The sequence below is a fragment of the Bubalus kerabau genome, chromosome 8 (genome assembly GCF_029407905.1).
Source record: "Bubalus kerabau isolate K-KA32 ecotype Philippines breed swamp buffalo chromosome 8, PCC_UOA_SB_1v2, whole genome shotgun sequence".
In the NCBI taxonomy this organism is placed as follows: domain Eukaryota; kingdom Metazoa; phylum Chordata; class Mammalia; order Artiodactyla; family Bovidae; genus Bubalus; species Bubalus kerabau.
In genome coordinates this window covers 91,896,804-91,917,964 of record NC_073631.1, presented here as the reverse complement: position 1 = coordinate 91,917,964, position 21,161 = coordinate 91,896,804, and the positions used below count along the sequence as shown (strand labels likewise).

The 21,161-nt window shown below is 37.7% G+C and overlaps 1 long non-coding RNA gene across 1 annotated transcript; it reads left to right on the top strand.

Annotated features, from left to right (window-relative positions):
• Positions 1–4,194: 4,194 nt before the first annotated feature.
• Positions 4,195–20,708, top strand: LOC129658622 (uncharacterized). The gene is made up of 3 exons (XR_008717451.1): positions 4,195–4,326; positions 18,974–19,101; positions 20,603–20,708. It is a non-coding gene; the product is annotated as an uncharacterized LOC129658622 (long non-coding RNA).
• The last annotated feature ends 453 nt before the right edge of the window (positions 20,709–21,161 follow it).

The window sequence follows — 21,161 nt, the reverse complement described above, 5'->3', positions numbered from 1 at the left end:
TTCTCCACTGATCTCCAGTAGCATATTGGGCACCTACTGACCTGGGGAGTTTCTCTTTCAGTATCCTATCATTTTGCCTTACTGAGTACAAATGTATATAGATCTTTTTATTTTCTTCAAGACTGTGACTTTCAGTCCACAGCCAGAAAAAAACTAAACTCCTGAGTCAAAGAGCCTGTAATGAACTGAATTCTACCAAAACCACAGAGAGAATTTGTAAGCAGATCCTGCAACAACAGAACCTTGAGATGACTGTGGTCGTAGCCTATGCCTGCCTGGGAACTTTGTAAGTGACTTTGACTTGAACTGAAGTCGAAGTCAACTTAATTATGCTTAAATTCCTGACCCACAGAAACTGTAAGATAGTAAGAGTCTTGGAGTAATTTGTTACACTGCAATAGATAATTTATACACACTTCATAAAATGTTCCTGCTGCTGCTGCTGCTAAGTCGCTTCAGTCGTGTCCGACTCTGCGACCCCATAGACGGCAGCCCACCAGGCTCCCCCGTCCCTGGGTGGATATTAATCTCCTTCATTGCTGAATGATACCATCATTTTGGAATTTCATCACAAATTATTTTACATTGTATGCATGCATGCTCAGTTGCTCAGTAATGTCTGATTCTTCGTGATCCCATAGACTGTAGCCTGCTATGCTGCTCTGTCCATGGGATCTCCCAGGCAAGAATACTGGAGTGGGTGCCATTTCCTTCTTCAGGGTATCTTCCTAACCCCATGTGTCCTGCATTGTCAGGTGGGCTCTTTTTACTGCTGAGATTGGCCACTTTTAAATGCTGTTCTTCAGAGCCCTAATGGGTGCTGCTGCTGCTGCTGCTAAGTTGCTTCAGTCATGTCCGACTCTGTGTGACCCCATAGACAGCAGCCCACCAGGCTCCCCTGTCCCTGGGATTCTCCAGGCAAGAGTATTGGAGTGGGTTGCCATTTCCTCCTCCAATGCATGAAAGTGAAAAGTGTAAGTGAAGTCGTTCAGTCGTGTCTGTCTCTTCGCAACCCCATGGACTACAGCCCACCAGGCTCCTCCATCCATGGAATTTTCCAGGCAAGAGTACTGGAGTGGGGTGCCATTGCCTTCTCCAGCCCTAATGGGTAGGTATGTATAAATATGCATGTGTTTTTGTGTGTGTAGTGTGGTTTTGTGTTTAAGAGGAAAGTCTAAATGATAAAGTTAAGTGAGCAGGACTCTAGGCCCATTTCCCCTGACTTAACTAGAACACTTCCTCTTTTACCTTCTAAATATATTAGGGTATAAGTTTAACTGGGGAGTGTTTAAAGTTTTAAAGTTTTAAAATTATTGACAAATATTTCATGTATTATATCTTATCTACCACTGAACTTAATACAATATAAGCTTTTTAAAAACCTGAAACAAGGAACAATTAAATACTTTTAGGCAGCCTGGAATTTTCTTTTAGGTATTCAAATCTAAAGTTTTTAACCTAGAACTCTGAAGTTGCACTTTATAAAATATAATATACTCAGTCAGATACAATAAAACTAGAGAGTCTATAAATCAGGCAACAGTATTACCACTTTACAGTTTGAGAATGTGATGAGCATGACAATAAATTTAGGGAACAAAATTGATTCTATGCCTGAATGACCATTTAAGCCATAAAATAATAGATTCTCAGAATTGAAAAAAATCATAAAGGTGATCATTACTTAAAATACACACCCGATAGCTTAACCTCCTTATAAGCTCTTATCATGTGGTTAGTCTGTTCTGCAAAAGTGTGATACCAAACTGGAGGCTTAAAGAATAAGTTCACAACTTGGACTGAGGATATCTTCCCTGGATATCCAGAATTTGAGTGCACACATTCTCAGTAAGAATTAGATATGCTTATTGTAATTGTAAAATCAGTGCCCATGGAAGTAAACTATTCTATAACTGTAAGAAGATACAACACAGTACATCCATTCATTCATTCATTTATATTTTCATTTGTTCTCTACTGCACACACAACTTTTCAAAAATGTTTTCTACATTCATCTACTCTTCTGCATTTGCTCACCCTTCCATGCATTACACAATTCTCTGTGCTATGTCATCCACTTATACCACCCACCTGAAATTGCTCTTGCTCAGGTTAACTATGATTTTATATGACAGTATTTCTTCCGGAGACTCTCTAACACAGGATTAGAATGCCAATTCATCGAGATGTTGTACTTCATTGGATACTGAAGATAAGAGGAAATGAGGGCCAAAGATGATTCCTAAATCAGTTTTAATAACCAGGTTACTGCATCTGCAATTTGCATCCCAAGGATATTTCTGGAGTGCTTGCTCAGACTCACCCTACCCCCAACCCTTAACATCTCTTAGACTTTGTTGTGATCATGTCAGTACTCTTTAAAGAGAGTACCAAAAAAGGGAGAAGGTCAATGGGGAGAGAGAAAAATCATGAGGAAAGAATAAGAGTGGAAATAAAAGGAGGAGTTCTTGATTGTGAGTTGGAAGTGAGGCATGACAACAGAAAGCTTTGGGTGCAGCTGTGGCATGTAAGCAACTTGATTAGCAGTTGGAACAAGCAAAGTGATGTTAAGAGATGTTGTGTTTATCTTTTAAAAATACCAAAAAAAATTTAATAACTATTTAACGCAGTAGCTCAGCAGTAAAGAATCCACCTGAAATATAGGAGATGAGGGTACGATCCCTGGGTCAGGAAGATACCCTGGAGAAGGAAATGACAACTCACTCCAGTATTCTTGCCTGGGAAATCCCATGGACAGAGGAGCCTGGAAGGCTACAGTCCATGGGGTCATAAAAGAGTTGCATACAATTTAGAGACTAAACGACAAAAACAACAATATGACATTTAGGCCTCCATTTCACTTTTTCCCTAGAGCCTACAAATGCTAAGGTTAGATTTTGTATTATTATTATGTTTTGAATGGTGTGACAGAGGTGAACAAGATGGAAAAGATATTTGAGGGAGAATTTTACATACATAGAGCTGTAAAACAGGTTAGCATATTTGTCTAGCCTTACAGTTTCTGCCTTTTGATGGATTAGTCTATTTGTATTTAATGCTATTATAGATATATTTGGATTTATATCTGCCATTGTATTTTTTGTTTTCATGTATTTCTCTTTTCTTTGAGCTTCTATTCCTCATTTACCACCTTCTTTGCATTAAGTAAATATTTTCTAATGTGTCATTTCAAAAATTTTTACACTATATATTTTTGAAGTTTTTAATTTCAGGTATTTCTCTTTTTTTTTTTAGTTATTACTATAAAGTTTGCCACATACATCTTAACTTAGACTCAGCTTTAGATTTATACTCATGAAATTACAATGACACATAGAAACATTTTCCCTATATGTTTCTATTTTTTCCTTTTTGTGGTATTACTATTATATACATCCATTAATGTATAAGCCTAGTCATACATTGTTCTAATGACAGTTGACCCCTGAATTAACCATCCATGTAGTCAAAAATCCACATGAAACTTCACAGTTGGCCCTTCATATCCATAGCTCTGCATCTGTGAATTCAACCAAACTTGGATGGTGTAGTACTGTTGTAAGAATTCAGTAAAAAAAATCTGCAAGTAAGTGGATCTGCACAGTTCATCTGTTGTCATTTTTGTAGCCAACTGCAGCTTTGCTTCTACCCACCTCCTTCTGCTATTACTGGCAAATATATTACATTTTTATATGGTAAACACTCAAAAATATATTATATACATATTATTTTATATAATTGCTTTTAAAATCAGAGAGAAGAAAGAAAAAAAATCCATTTATGCTGTCTTTTATAATTATAGTTACCTTTCTCTATTTTTTGGATTTTTGTCAGTGAATTCAAATTACCATCTGGAATCCCCCACTTTTATCCTAAAGAACCTCCTTTAGTATGCCTCATAAAGCAATTCTGCCTGTCAAAAATTCTGTTTTGTTTTTCTGAGACTGTCTTTGTTTAGCCTTCAACTTTAAAAGATAGCCTTGCTGGATATAGGACTCTTGAGCGGGGTTTTTTGAGCACTTTGAGTACACTATTTCCACTGCCTTCAGTCATCCATTATCTGTGCTAGAAAATTGGCTGTTAATTTTATTGACTTCCCTTGCAAGTGATGGGCTTCCCAGGTGACTCACTGGTAAAGAATCTGCCTGCCAATGCAGGTGATGCAAGTTCAATCCCTGGGTCAAGAAGATCCCCTGCAGAAGGAAATAGCAGCCCACTCCAGTATTCTTGCCCAGGAAAGCCCACAGAAAGAGGAGCCTGGCAGGCTACAATCCATGTGATTACAAAAAGTCGGACACAACTTAGCAGCTAAATATCAGCAACTTGTAAGTGATGAATCATTTTTCTTTTTCTACTTTCAAGATTTTCTCCATTCTTGACTTTCAGTGATTTAATGTAATGTGTCTGTTTATAGATCCTACTTGGAGTTTGTTGAGTTTCTTGGATGTGTGATAGTGAAAGTGTTAGTCACTCAGTTGTGTCCAACTGTGACAATATAAACTGTAACCTGCCAGGTTCCTCTGATCCATGGAATTCTCCAGGGAAGAATACTGGAGTGGTAGCCATTTCCTTATTCAGCAGATCTTCCCGACCCAGGGATAAAACCTGGATCTCCTGCATTTCAGGCAGATTCTTTACCATCTGAACCACCAGGGAAGCCCCCTTGAGTGTGTAGGTTAGTGTTTTTCAAAAAAAAAAAAAAAAATTAGGGGTGTTACCAGCCATTATTTCTTAGAATAATTTTTCTGTCTCTTTCTCTGAATGACATCCCCACTTTAGGACCTGAGCACTTAATGGAGAGGTGCAGTATCCTGAGGACTTCTTCTCAGCCTGCCTTTCCTCATGAGCCAGGGAAAGAGTGGTAAAGACCCCAGTATTATCAGCAGTTCTTTGCCCTAAGTAGAGTCTTCAATCCATGAGTAATGGTTTGGCAAAAGGGAACTCCCACCTCACAACCAGATTCATCTGAAACATAATCTCAGCAATAGGTAGCTGGAGACAGAATAAGAAATGATGATGCCCTATTGCTCTCAAAAAGAAATCCCTTTTCTGTGGCTGGAGTGAGAGAGAGAACTTTGTTCTCGACTGTGTAAGTCAGCCCCAGAATAGTATAAGTCTGCCCCCAGTGGGGCAGAATAGTGTCCCACCGAGTTCAATGGAAGAAGAAGGGAGCCATCTTGGCTTGAATACCACATATTCATGCTTTTCTTATTGAAATTTCATGAATAAATGTTTCTTCATTTGCTGTGTACTTCGATATTGTTTTTAGAAGCTTTAAAATGCCTTTTTAAAAGAAACAATTGTACCATTTTCATAGGCCAGTTAGTCTACAAAGCTCCTTACACTGTCTTGCCAGCATAGTCTGGCATGTTTGGCCAATTAGGTGATTTGCAAGCTGTCTAGTGCTGCTGGAGCATTCGGGACATGAGGGTTTTTGTGATAGATGAGTTCAGAAAGGTAAGAAGTAGACATAGAATTTTTTTTAGCAATGAATTGTTACTGAGGAGTTTTAAGCAGAAGAGAAGTAGGAGCAAATATACATTATAGAGCAATGATTTTTTAAAAAGCCAACGAAGCCAGTGTGACTTTTCAGGGTGCTTTAGTAACTATTTGTGTGTCTCTATCACTGTACTGACTTCCACTGATGAACCAGATGATGATTTAATACAAGAGAAGAAAAAGAATAAAGAAGAATAAAGAGAGACAAGCGATATCATTGCTACATTATATACTAATGCTGTTACTTGAATATTATACACTTTATGAAGGATGGAGGATAATTGTTAAAAAAAAAAGAGGGGATCTAGATTGCTTGCCTGACCTAGGAAATGTTATGTATTATATTGGTCTTGGATATTCATAGTGCATATTAGCATATAAAAGACTCTCAGAAGTACTGACACAAAGAAATTTGTTTAACTTTGTTTATCTACAGTTCTCAAAATTATTTACCATTAGGGCTGTTTTTCATGTATCAGCTAAAATACAGTTCTGAAATACTGAAAATATTAAAAGATTTTTAAAGGTGAGTGACAAGTTTCTAACTCATAAAATATTCATGAAGTGAAATAGCTCATAAAAACAAGTGGATAATTATGTCTAATGTTAAATTCTAAGGGAAACCATTGTACCCTTGGGGACAATTAAAATACATATATATACCTTTAGAACTGTGTATGGGAAAAGCAAGGAAGAAATCTACTTGAGACCTTTATTTGGAAATCTTTAATAGTGTTAAGTTTTCAGTGTTTGGCAATTAAATGAACATTCAAATATGATCCAGAATTATTCAGTGACTGAGAGTAAGTTGGGTGATTAATTGGGGGTTATTTTACATCAAAAAATGCAATGTAACTATGAAATAATTAGGTGGATTTTATACATCACAAAAGTTAACCTTGAACTGTTTGCAAGGGAGAGATTTTTTTCCAAAAAACCTTTGCAAAATATCAACATCATTAGTATTAGCATATTCTCTCTTGAAGTATTGATTTTGAAAGGCAATATGTACATTTTGCTCATTTGAAAATGAACCCAGGAGATTTTGGAATCAAAAGAAGACAATAAATGTAGACTAACCTATTCTTCTCAACCTAAGAGAAAACACAGAGTATAAGAAAATGAAGAAAAAAATACTACAGATAAGGTTCATGTCTCATTTCAGTTCAGTGCAGTTGCTCAGTCATGTCCAACTCTTTCTGACCCCGTGGACTGTAGCACACCAGGCTTCCCTGTCCATCACCAACTCCCAAAGCTTGCTCAAACTCTTGTCCATCGAGCTGGTGATACCATCTCATCCTCTGTCATCCCCTTCTCCTCCTGTCTTCAATCTTTCCCAGCATCAGGGTCTTTTCCAATGAGTCAGTTCTTTGCATCAGGTGGCCAAAGTAATGAAGCTTCAGCTTCAGCATCAGTTCTTGCAATGAATATTCAGGACTGATTTTCTTTAAAATTGACTAGTTTGATCTCCTTGCAGTCCCAGGGACTCTTAAGAGTCTTCTCCAACATCACAGTTCAAAAGCATCAATTCTTCTGCACTCAGCTTTCTTTATAGTCCAATTCTCACATCCATACATAACTACTGGAGAAATCATAGCCTTGACTAGACAGACCTTTGTTGACAAAGTAATGTCTCTGTTTTCTAATATGCTGTCTATGTTGGTCATAACTTTCCTTCCAAGGAGTAAGCATCTTTTAATTTCATGGCTGCAGTCACCATCTGCAGTGATTTTGGAGCCCCCCCAAAATAAAGTATTTCCTGCCATATCAGTAAACAAGAATGTCACAGCCATCAGGAGTTGCAGCCCTTCAAATATGAATTTCTGAGCCCATGAAGAAGAATGTCTGCTATCCAGCAGCCATTGAGTTGCCACCCTACAGTGAGTAAGGGACTAAAGATGTGAATAATCAAATTGCAGGATGCTAGCCCCAGATAGCTGAGATGCATGAGAAAGGAATGATTTCAGTAAGCCTGGACTCTTCCATCTTCACATACATAGAAAAGTGCTAAATTCCTTAACTTGAGATATCTGAAAGTAAAAGTGTTAGTCATTCAATCCTGTCTGACTCTTTGCGACTCCATGGACTGTAACCCACCAGGCTCCTCAGTCCATGAATTCTTCAAGCAAGAACACTGGAGTGGGTAGCCATTCCCTTCTCCAGGGGATCTTCCTTATCCAGCAATCGAACCAGGATCTCCTGCATTGCAGGCAGATGCTTTACCATCTGAGCCACCAGGGAAGCCCAGAAATATCTGGTTTTCCTTAATTAACAATAATCTTTTGACGTCATACTACCCACCCCTTGTTGCAAGCTTCTATATAACCTGACTCCTCCCCCAAGCTCCTGGGAACAGTTCTCTCTGGGTCACTTGAGATGCTATCTCCCTGGCTTAAAGTCCTAAAAATTCCCACCAAATAAAATATAACTCTCAATGTCTAGGTTGGGACTACTTTTAAGTCAACACGTTCTATCTTAGTCTTTTATTTTCTCCTATCCACACTACCTGGACAGTGAGTTCTTTTCTACAATTTGTAGAACCTGGACAGTGAGTTCTCTTCATGTAAGTGTTGGTAAGTGTTTGTGGCATGAATTGCTCTCCTGTAACTGAAAAGATGGTTCAAATGATTGCCATGTGGCCCACAGTCACTTTCTTGCATTGTTTTTACATTGTTCCGTATTCACTTTGCTGCCTTGAAGACCTTTTTTATTTATGGTTTTGTTGCTTCAGCACTGAGGTGTTTGGATAAAGATAAAAGCATTAATGTAGATTTTTATTATATATCCTCTAAAGCACTCTCCTCAGAATTTCTCATGGATAGCTTTCTAAAGAATGTGATTATTTTGGGACCCAGACTGAAAGCCACTTCTTTTTAAAGGACTGACTTAGCTTTGAAATCTTTTTAAAGAAATATTTTTTGTACAAATTATTTTAGAGTGAGTAAGACTATAGTTTCAAAGAACCTTAAAATGATATTTAAGTCCTGAAAGAGAACCACAATCAATTAATTTCCCCCCAAAATCAGTACTTAGCTGTGTGCAAAAACAGGTACTTAATTTTCTCTGATAGGAAAGAGGTCCCCAAACTCAATGTACAAGAAACAATCAGGGAACAACTAAGTAATAGTTTGTGAGTTTCTGTCTTTACTGGCAAACCAACTTTAAAGGAGGAAGAAACTGAGATGATCTTGAATAGTCAGGGAAATTGCATCAAAGACAAGCAATGGACCTGATAATTGATCTGGCCCCAAACTAAGTCATGATGTTTGTATAGCAGAGGGGGAAAAGAGGCTACTTCCAGACTACCAGCAGTGTGAATCAATACACAGAGGGAGAGAAAGCTGAGGGTGGCTTGTGTAAGAGAAGGGAGTAGGATGGTTTGACTTGGATAGGTGAGCATTCATGTGTGTGAGCATGGTGGCCTGGGGCTGGGAGTAAATTGAGTTGATAGAGTGAGTGGAAACAAGAATAGACAACCCTGAAAATCAGACAAAGGAATCTGAGTCCATGGATTAAGTAACAGAATTACTGAATACTTAAGTACAGCAGGCTGAAGAACGTGTCTTCAAAGGATCCACCTTACTGTTGTCTAATGGATTGGAGGTGGGGAGGCTTAAAGTCATTGGGAAAATGGGCTAAATCTGAAAGACACTCCAAGAACCAGGAAGAGGGAAGTAGCAAAGAGGAATTCGAATTTTCTGACCTGTGAAAACAACGATTCTTTTGACAAAGTGAATAATTAAGATGAAGAGTCAGAGTTGCGTTTTTTGGTTGCTGTTGTTTTCTTTAGAAAGAGAAATATGAAGATTCCATTTTAGATAGATAAACATTGGACTAGTTATAGAATAGTGAGTAGGGAAACCCAGAAAACAGGAGTAAGAAATACAATTGAGAGTTGACATACTATGTCATATCTAGAAATCCATGTTTGGAGACTTTGAGTGATGGCTTAGGAGCTATCACTTCATATAAGCTATCACTTCATATCACTTCATATAACTCCATAAAGGTGAACTAGAGGTATGACAGTTACAGTTTATTCTGAAATAAAACAATGAAAACATCAACTTCTGCAAACTAACCCGGTGGTTGGTTCCTGTCCTCAAACTACCATAGTTAGATAGTCCTGTGCAAACTAGTATACTCTAAAAGTGACAAGTATTTAAAGCAGACACAAGAGTGCCCAGAGTTAGGGGGTACACTTTCTAATTTTTATCTCTTTAGCAATATTATGGAAGAGGTGAACCCACACATCACGTGGAAATGGAATTAGTAAGAAAACATTTAAGAAAAATCCCACTGTACAATGGAGTTAGAGTCTGATGACTTTAGAAAAGAGCTTGACTTAGCAACATCCAAACAAAATCTAATCAAACCCCAAACCTTCACCTTAAATATGTCTTACCACTTAAGCAGCCTAAAACATTCTAAAAATAAAAGCTCATTTTCAAATGTTTTTTCATATCTCAAAAGCTGAAGGCAAAAATCAGAAACTCCTAAAAAAGTGTCTTTGATGCCATTAATGAAATGTAAAACAGATGCATTTGTGTATTACTAACTACAAGTCTTCAAAGAATGTGACTTTTGTTCTTTTAATAAAACAAGCTTAAAGCATGCTTTTGGATTCATTCTAATATCTATAAACTTTAATGTTAGCTACAGAACAAAAAATCTCCATGGCATAAAGGTAGCTTATCCTTTTAAACTTTTAACTAAAATAATTGAGAAGAGCTTAGTTTTGAAAAGATGGTGCATTATTCAAGTTGTGCCAACTTTTTAGAATAAGAATAAATGCCAGTCATTTATTTATCAACTGTAAGCCCTCCAACTTTGGATCCCATGGTCATTCTGCACTATCCCATCTCTCTGAACATCTGCTTCATTTCTCTCTCCAGATTTCTACCCTTCAAGGTTTAGGAAGAATCTCAACTGTTTCCTAAATAAGTATATGTTATACTTCTGTGGCATTATCTCGCCTTTCTTTAAGCCTGTAAAACTTACTATTTAATACTACTGTATAATTATTTAATATGTCATATATGCAGAGAACGCACTGGTGACCCACTCCAGTACTCTTGCCTGATAGGCTGCAGTTCATGGGTTGCGAAGAGTCGGAAACGACTGAGCGACTTCACTTTCCTTTTTCCCTTTCATGCATTGGAGAAGGAAATGGCAACCCACTCCAGTGTTCTTGCCTGGAGAATCCCAGGAACGGGGGAGCCTGGTGGGCTGCCATCTATGAGGTCGCACAGAGTCAGACATGACTGAAGCGACTTAGCAGCAGCAGTAGCAGCAACATGTCATATATGTGTATATACATTACACACATAAATGCACTTATGTGTATGATGTGTATGTATGTATACATACACACCTATACATAGAAGATATATAAATATACTTGTAGTGTGTGTACATATAGTATGTATTACACATAGTATGTAGTATATACTATGTAGTATATATAATATGTATATACTGTGTATATATCACCTTTATATATATATGACTCATATATGAACATATATAAAAATTATATACGGTGTCATATATGTATAAATACATGATATTATATACAATATGTATATACCACATATACATTGTCATATATATATATATATATATATATATACATTTTTGTAGAGAGAAAGTTTCCATTTGTTAAGGGGTTTCTATGTTCTAGGCATAAACGCATAATGTTGTTCAATAATTTGCATAACCCTATAAATTGGCTATTAATATTATTTCCACTTACATTAGAGGCAACAGATTTAAAGAAGCTAAGTGAGTTTTATGCAATTTCACAACTGATACTGAGTCTTGAAGTTGGAATTAGAAATCCAGACACAGGACATCTGGGTCAGGCAGGCAGGATAAAGTCATGTATTGAATCCCCCTGGGGACATTCACCTGCACAGCACAGAATGGAACAAAAAGAACAGAAGAGAGGATGTTTCATAAGACACAGCAGAAGAGGAATGATCTGGGGATTTTGCGTGCTCTGGACAGTCAAAGGGTGGCAGTTCACAGTGCTACACTATTTTCCCTGCAGTGAGCGCTCTCGCTGTCAAACCCCAGCAGCCAGGCTACATGGCCTCCTACTCACCACGAGCTCCTGCGCTTAATATGTCAAAACCCACCCAGCATATGGAAATCAAGAAGTAGCAAGCTTTTGGCTTCCTAGGAACAATTAAATACAGCGCTATCAATTTTTTTTCCCAAATAAAGATGACAGAAGAAAAAAACCTACCATACAGCAGCAGGATTATTTCCTAAAACTAGATATTTTAAAATAAGAAAAATAGAAAGAAGCTCATCTCAGGAAAAAGGACTATATTTCAAACTGAGATAATTTAAAATATTAATTTTTTTTCTATTTTATTAAGATTTCATTTATCCTTGGACGGATTAAAAAAAAAACCTCAGCTTTGAATGGACACAACTCTTTAGATAGTTTTAGATAAGCACTACTCTAAGCCATGTGGATTCAGATAGCAGCAAGCATAGAATAATACTTTCCCACATTATCTGTTAATTTTATGTATTAACCTCTTAGAGAGGAATGCTTGGAAATAGAATGTCAGTTCACAATAGAATCTTTCCTCTCTAACTATGTCACACAGTCCATCAGGAATCATGTTTTATTTTATTAATTCAATCAATGCATGCTCCCATCATTGTACTTTAGACCAAGGGCTTTTTTAGTATACATGTGCACTTCTGCTTATAGAAAAGGCCAGTTCTGCCAAAGTAGCTCCTGGGAGCCACTTAAGGCCATCATCTAGCTCAGTTTATGTTGCCAAAAACACACTCAGAAGTTAAAAGCATAACTAAAAAATTCTCACTAGAGGGTCTCCATTTTTTTATTTTTTACTTTTCAGAAAGAAAACAATGGTATAGAACTAGAATATCTCCAAAGTTGGTTGCAATTCTAAAATAACATGGTTCTGTAAACACACAGGCCACCAGAACTTGGCATTTAAGTACATTGTCAGAGTTGTCTCAGTAGGCACAGATGTATAGCTCCTCACTTTAAGAAGCATACCTTCATTCATTAATTTTGCAATATCAGAATATGTGACAAGGATCCCAGGGAAAAAAATTAAGGCAGAGAATTAAAAACCCTAACAAATTTTGAAGATCTAAGACAATGTAAACCATATAGTATGAGGTGTGTGTGGGGGGGGGGGGGGGATGCTCTAGAAATTACCTCCATCCTTTTCATTTTCCCCTCAAACTAGACAAGTCCTATTTTTCTGTTTGCCTGCCTTTGTTTGTTCAAGGAGGTGTCCTCTTGCCTTTAATTGTGTTTGCTATGGGTGGCAAAGCTTTAAACCTTTTACAGTAAAAGGGCACACATAAATAACCATGTATTCATAATGAAGCATAAATGCCCTTCATAAGCAGAATAAAAAGCCTCATTCCTCATTTTGAGGACAGGGCATTGTCTTTTCAACAAGCTTTACTGTCGAGCCCAGGAGACACCATTAGAACAGGTTTTTTTTTCCCTTCTTACCAATAAAGCCACTGAGACTGCAGTGGCAAATGTGAGTGTCTCAAAATTGTCGTGCATTAGAGAAATGGAAAGGGTCTCTCGCCACCCCCGCCTCCGACATGTGCTTTCACCTTTTCTATGGCTTACAATTAAGCAAAGGGATAAAAGCAGCTTCAAGACAAATTCTATTTTCATCTTCAGCCCTTTATTGTGGCTATACTGTGGGAAAATGAAAGCATTTCTTCCAATTTAATAGAGACCACAGTCTGTTGAACTGGAAATAGAGGGAGAATGTGCATGACAGATCTTATCTGCAGGGTGGGCCTTTTGTGTCTGACACATGTTGTATTTTTCACTTAACTATATGTAGGATAATAATTATGTCCACTGCTGCTTTGTTGCCTGGAAAGCCATGGGAGAAAGAATTGTTTTTGAATAAAGAGAGTGAAAAAGTGGAGAATCATTTAAAATATATCAGATTTTTAAGAAAAAAATTTTCTTGGATATGGAAAATAGCATTTGTCTGATATCTGTTTATATTAAATGTCAAAAATCTAGGTTAGCAAAGATATTAATACTTTTCCCTTAAACTAAGGGAATTACCCAAACAATCAAGAACCTAATCAGATGCTTTTTCAAAAAGTACTGAACTTGAAATAAGATGGTTTTTCTAATAGAGAACATTCCATTTCTAATGAATCAAGGATGCAATATTTGTTAAAGTTCTATTGTCTCAAATTGCTGCTATGAGTCTCCTTTTATTCCTGAGCCATGAGCCCTATAACAAGCACCTAAGTGAAAAGTTCAGAGGGATAGGTCGAAACATTAAAAATTATAACCTGCAAAAGATTACTGTGCCACACTACTCTCAGTTTCTGGGGAGTGCCCTGCCTTTTTTAAAAGGGACCCAGTAGTTACTAGCTAAATCATTAAACTCAGACAAAAAATGAATCCGAACTCCTAAAACAGTCACATTGAGCCAGAAGATAAGTACTAAGAGTGAGAATATTTCTTGAATTCTCTTTCTGAGTCCAACTCTCTAATCAAGGGGAGAAAACATATCTTGCAACTTATATATTAACCTGACAACTACAAGTTTAGAAGACAGGATCTCCCTGTGTAATAAAATTGCGAGAGATAGTGGTTTAAGAAGTGGCCACCATTCTGACAGGAAATGCAGCTTGCAGTGCACTTTTAAAGAACAGTGTAATTACATGTTCATTGCCAAAGCAGTGATGCATTGGGAAGGCTTGTCATTTTCCTTACATAGAATAGTCTGAAGCTTTCTTTATATTTATAATCATCTTGGTTTGCTCAGATGCACAAACCCAAGTCCTTGTTGCCTTACATTGCTTTTTCAACAAAATAATTGTGAAGCAATTAATGAGGCTTTCCCCCTTTTTATCCACTTTCAGAACAAACTAAGATCAGTATAAATTTCTTCCCACCTTATGTGTCCTCAGGCCCTACCACATCCTCAATATCCTTAAAATCAAGGAATTTAAATAATTCCTTCTTTCAGACAGTAAAGAATCTGCCTGCAATGCAGGAGAATCAAGAGATGTGGGTTTAATCCCTGGGTCAGAAGATCTCCTGGAATGGAAAATGGCAACCCACTCCAGTACTCTTGCAAGGAAAACTCCACAGACAAAGAAGACTGGTGGGCTACAGTCCATGGGGTCGAAAAGAGTTCGACATGACTGAGCAACTGAGCACACACATTTTCAGAATTGAAATATTGCTGGGCACTGCCAGCTGTGATGCCTGTATGCTAGACATTCACACATTGTCACAGCACAACCTGACGTTTTTTGCTTCTTTCTATCTTATTTTAAAAAATTGGACTATGACTGTTTTGGGGTCTCCCAGGTGCCAATGCAGGTGACATAAGAGACATGGATTCGATCCCTGGGTCAGGAAGATCCTTTGAAAAAGGAAATGGCAATACGCTCCAGTATTCTTGCCTACAGAGTTCCACGGACAGAGGATCCTGGTGGGCTACAGTCAATGGAGTTGCAAAGAGTCAGGCAATTACACTTTCACTTTCCTGAAATATATCTCTGGTGTCTGTATCACGAGTGGAGTGAGATTATTAATTTACAGGTAAATGCATAGCATCTCAAATTTCTAACTGTGGCTACTTTTTGAAATATGAGAAATTGTCTAGAAGAGTTTAATATGGTTTAGTTCTGCTGAACTTGCACAGTTTGCACAGTCTAGCCCTTTCAATTTGACACCAGAATAACTACCATGTTAATAACCTGTAATGCATCATTTATGATTTGTGAATGAGAGTAGAAACCTCTGGAATATTAAAATCACCTAGATAGATTTTAAAAGAGTAATGTCGGGACTCCATCCCAGGCCAATTAAATTGGAATCTTTGGAGGGCAGAGTAATCCAAAGTATTAGTACTGTTAGAAAGCATCCCTGGTGACATAAACGTGCAGTTGAGAGCCACTGTTCCAGGATATATAAGGTTATTGGTGCGGCAATGATTCTCACTTTTAAGGAGGGGAGTAATAATCTATGTTGTACTCACTCTTCTCATTTGGTTAGAAAGTCATACTTAGAACATTGAAAGAAAGCTTCCTCAATGTGAGGGATCATTTATGTTATAAATTCTTCCAACATATCTATAAATAACTATGGTTTTCCCTATAAAAATCAAAAAGGCAAATTTCTAAGGGTAGATTTACAAGAAGCAGTTTTATATTGTTAAGTCATGAGCCTCCGCCTTCCACACTTAAACAGGCACTGTGCACTAGACCACATTTGCTAATGGGCATCATAAACAGATGTGGTAGGCAGAATGGGTGCATGTGTGCTAAGTTGCTTTAGTCATATCTGAATTTTTGCCATCCCATGGACTGTAACCCACCAAGCTCCTCTGTCCATGGAATTTTCCAGGCAAAAATATTGGAGAGGGTTGTCATGCTCTCCTCCAGGGGATCTTCCTAACCCCAAAATCAAACCTGCTTCTCTTATTTCACCTGCGTTGGCAGCTGGGTTCTTTATCACTAGCACCACCTGGGAAGCCTGGTAGGCAGAATAATACTCCCCACCAAGACTCCCAGTTCCTAATCCCCAAATCCTATGGCTATGCTTCTTCAAATAACAAAGGGAATTTGCAGATATGATTAAGGATCTTGAAATGGGAAGTTATCTTGGATTATCTAGGTGGCTCCAATATAATTACAAAGGCCCTTATATGAGGCAGAAGGAATCCAGAATCTGAGAGGTTTGATGATGTAACATTGCTGACTTTGAAGATGAAAAAGGGGCCACAAGCTAAGGAATGTAGGCAACCTCTAAGGATGTGGAAGAGGCAAGGAAACATTCTTTCCTTGAACTTCTGTAAGAAATGCAGCCCTGCTAACACTTGATTTTAGGACTACCTCCAGAGCTATAAGGTAATAAATTTGTGTCGTTTTGAGCCACTAAATTTATAGCAAGTTTTTATAACAGCAATAGGAACTTAACACAGACGTGTTGAATTACCTTTAACTTTGCCTGCCCTGAAGATCCCCTTCCACTTGTTTCTAAGTGTAGCACTCAGTCATTTATTATTCAGAAAGCTGAATTAGACATTGAATATACAGAGGTATAATCATGGTCCTTGCTCTCAAGGAGTTCAGAGATAGTGTGGTATAGAAACCATCATCAAATGACTTAGTAAAGAACACAAAAGAGATTTGCAGAGTGCCATAAAGTGTCTTGTCCAGACTAATGAGGTTGTAAAAGATTGCTGGAGGAGGTGACACTTGACCTGTTTCTTGAAGAGTAAGCAGTGGAAATATTAGACAGTAGATGAATGAGGTGAGGAAGTTGGAATATTACAGGTAAAATGCATAGATAAACAGTATAAGCAAAGAATTGAAATGCATAGGCAGAAATAATAAGTAATTAGTATATAGATCTGTAGTATAAAGAATAAAGGGCTTCCCTCATGGTTCAGACAGTGAAGAATCTGAATGCAATGCAAGAGACCTGGGTTCGATCCCCAGGTCGCGAAGATCTCCAGAAGGAAATGGCTACCCACTCCAGTATTCTTGCCTGGAGAATCCCATGGACAGAAGAGCCTGGTGGGCTGTAGTCCATCTGGTCACAAAGAGTCAGACACGACTGAGTAAAACTAAATAGTATGTGTGGCTAGAACTCCAGTACAAATTACCCAGTGTTGAAATATGAAACATTCAAGCTATTTAATTTCGTATCTACTTAGATATCATTCAGCAGCACCTCACACGGATATAGCACGTGCATTCTGCTTAGAGTAACTCATTCAAAAAAAAAAAGATGTTCTTGGAACCTTGGTCCTCATGAAAAATTAGGCTTCCCATAGACTAAATTCGGAGAAGGCAATGGCACCCTACTCCAGTACTCTTGCCTGGAAAATCCCATGGACGGGGGAGCCTGGTGGGCTGCAGTCCATGGGGTCACTAAGAGTCGGACATGACTGAGTGACTTCACTTTCACTCTTCACTTTCATGCATTGAAGGAAATGGCAACCCACTCCAGTGTTCTTGCCTGGAGAATCCCAGGGACGGGGGAGCCTGGTGGGCTGCTGTCTATGGGGTCGCACAGAGTCGGACACAACTGAAGCGACTTAGCAGCAGCATAGACTAAACTTCCTAACATTCCAGACATGTTCAGGTAGAGCTGGTTCCAAATTCAACCCAAGCTGGGAAAGCTGAAAATTCTGTTCCAAATATCCAAATATCCTGGTCTCATCTGTCATTATATGATGATATGAGGAGCAAATGCATTTCATATCATTTAAGCCAAAGTAGAAAACTCTCCCACTGCCACTCCATCAATGCCAGAAAAATAGTAATGGGACTAAGATTTGAGGACAGGATTCTGAAGTAATAATCAATGCAGCATTTCAAATAAGAATAAAAAGATTTAGAATGCGTGTATTCAGTGTGTGTGTGTGTCTCTGTGTAATTTTGCTTCTACCTCTTCTAAGCAGGCAAAATCTTCTCGGGAGAGGGTCTCTCATGTTGTCTCCCACTGTCTCTTTCCTCCAGTTTACCTGTCCCCTGCCTCTAGACTCCAGTAGAATTCTACCATCAAACTTGCAGCTGGAATAAAAGTTAAAAATGGTCCACGTAGATTCTCAGTTGAAACTCTGAACTTGTTATTTTTGAAAGTGTAAAAAATATCTCCAAATTGTTTTATTTATTTATTTATTTATCAGCCACAGCCCTCAGTATGTGGGATCCTTGTTCCTCAACCAGGAATCAAACACACCCCTGCATTGGAAGCACAGTCTTAATCACTGGACTGCGCAGGAAGTCCCAGGGTGATTATTTTTTATAACTGACCGTTATCGGCATCTCCCACCTTACTTTCCTTCATTACTATTACATATACTTCTTATAAGGTCTTCCCTGGTGGCTCTGTCGGTAGAGTCTGCCTGCAGTGCAGGAAACCGGGGTTCAATCTCTGGGTCGGGAAGATTCCCTGGAGAGGAAAATGGCAACCCATGCTAGTATTCTTGCCTGGAGAATTCCATGGACAGAGGAGCCTGGTGGGCTACAGTCCATGGGGTCACAAAGAGCCAGACACTGCTGACTAACACTTTTCTTTCTTTCAAACTTCTTATGCACATGTCTCTCCTGAGGGATTATAAACAACCGGAAAGGAAAGGACATGTCTTAACGCATTTACCAGTCACATTCAGTGATTGTAAGTCCCCATTTCATGAAATAAATTCGAAGTCCTCAGAATTTGATGTTTAAATGGTTCTTAATTCAGGAAGCATTAGGCAACATGGAATTTCAAATTTCCTTCAGCAAATAAAGAAGATTTGAGTCAATCACGGGTTTTGTGCTTCTTTTTTTGTTTGTTTGTTTTAGAAAGTTTTTGATGAAGCATTTAGACTTTTGAGACAAAAGTACATGTGGTATCTGAGTTCTTTGTAGCAAAGAATTTCATCACAGCTTCATTATGGAAAAATTTATGAACCATAGGTTTGCTGATCCTGCATGAATCCAAGTTTCCTGATACTAAGGTATTATGGCCTGGAGTGCTGCATTCCATGGGGTCACAAAGAGTTGGACATGAGTGAGCAACTGAACTGAACTGAACTGAACTGAAGGTATTATGATTCAGCAAAATATCTTCCTTCCATATGGCTGCTATCTTGACATAGCCAAAAAAACATTTCAGAGGTATTACATGAAAGAGTCAAGTCATTTTCAGTGGGGCTCATAATTTTCTTATTTCCTCTCCTTTTACTCATGATAGAACTTAAGAACCTACAGGAGTTAGGAAGTGGAGGCAACCAGGAACTGCTAGTTACTGATTTCAATACTAACTCATAGGATTTTAGGGTTCCACAATACTTTAAAAATCATTTTGTTTCACTCCTTCATTTGACAAATGGTGAAACCAAGACCCAGAGAGGTTAACTGATTTATTCAAGTGCAAACACCTTGAAGCTGTAGAGCCAGGGCTAGATGCTGGGTCCCCTGATCCCACTCCAGAAATCTTCCTCTTCACCAGGACTATATAGTTAAAGGATGCTTTATGTTCCTGCTATGAAACTGGTAAGGTAACTCTGGGCTGATTCTTTTCAGTCATAACCTAGGTGTATCAAATACTTATTTACTGCTGTTTTAAAGTTACTGCAAAATTTAGTAGCCTCGTTATTTAACACTCATGGTTCTGTGGTTGGATGTGTTCAGCTTGGGGAGTCCCTCATAACGTTGCAGGCATATTCCAGCTGAAGCTGAAAGCATGTCATCTGGAGACTTCTTTACTCACATTTGGTACCTGGGCTTAGATAGGTGAACAGATGGAGGCTGGTCAGCCATCTGGTTCTCTTCATGTGGCTAGCTTGGGCTTTCTCTCAACATGGAGTCTTAGGGTTGAACTTTTTACATGGAGATTGGCTTCCCCCAGAATGAGTGTTCCATAAGACCAAAGCAAAAGCTGCAGGAGTTTTTCTAGCCTCCAATGCCCCAGAATGTTCCATGTCTTACGTATTCACTTGTACTCTATTCTATTAATGAAGCAACAGATTCAGCCCAAATTCAACCTTTCAAAGGATGAAGTAGCAAAGAATATGTAGCCATGTTTAATCTACTCACCTCTTTGTATATTTCACATATATCATCTTACACAATGAATGCCTTTTTGTATCCATAATGTAAAATTCCTGGAATATAAAAATGCAATCATTATTCAGGTAAAATTGGGAGAAATATCCATCTGTTTATATATGGGAACTATTTCCTACCCGAGAATTATTCAAAGACCAGTGAATAAGGGTCCTCAACACTGCTAACTTGTTTACAATTATTTCTACAGGTATCTCCAATCTATGTAGGCAAAGAGTATAGTTTATCTATGTTTTCAAAATGGATTCATCTCTCATAATTGCAAACACATTAGCTTACTAGACAAGTAATATTCAATATATGCTGTTCTCTCCTTGAAAAATTTAAAAGCTAAAGTTTCTCCAATCAGTGGTCTGCCCTGGGACCTGGAAAATTACAAGTACTGTATCTATCTATTAAAATATGCTGTATTTTTAACAATCATGAAAAATCTGCAACACAAAAAAGTAGTTGACACATTTTTTTTCTTCTTTCCAGCATTTGATTCTGTGAACAGAAATAAGCTGTGAAGTATGAATTAAATATATACAAAATGCCTAGAAGGAAGCAGACAAAAATATAAGTGGTTTTCTATGGTTGATATAAATAAAATAAAAATATTTTGCTTTTACTCATATGTTTATCTACCAAGAATATGAGTGATTTCAATACTAAATTTAAAAAGAAAAATTAAAAGATAAATTTTCAGGAAAAAAATTCTGGAGGATTCCTTCTCAACTGTTATCTTCATTTTTAAGTATTTGTTTTATGACTAATAAGTCTAAAATAAACTACATTTAGAAACTGCAGCCTAAATTTATATATAATAACCTATTTATCTAGGAAATTAGAGGGCAAATTACATGCTTCAGCATCAAATATGCTATGAATATTTTACTAAACAGAAAATCATAATTAATATGTCCATTAAATTATATGCATTTAAAAATATTCCAACCTAAAATAATTATAGCTAGATTGTAGCATAAAAACTTGAAACCATGAGTACTTCACTGAAAATACGTTATTAGACAAACTTATGGTTACCAGGGGAGAG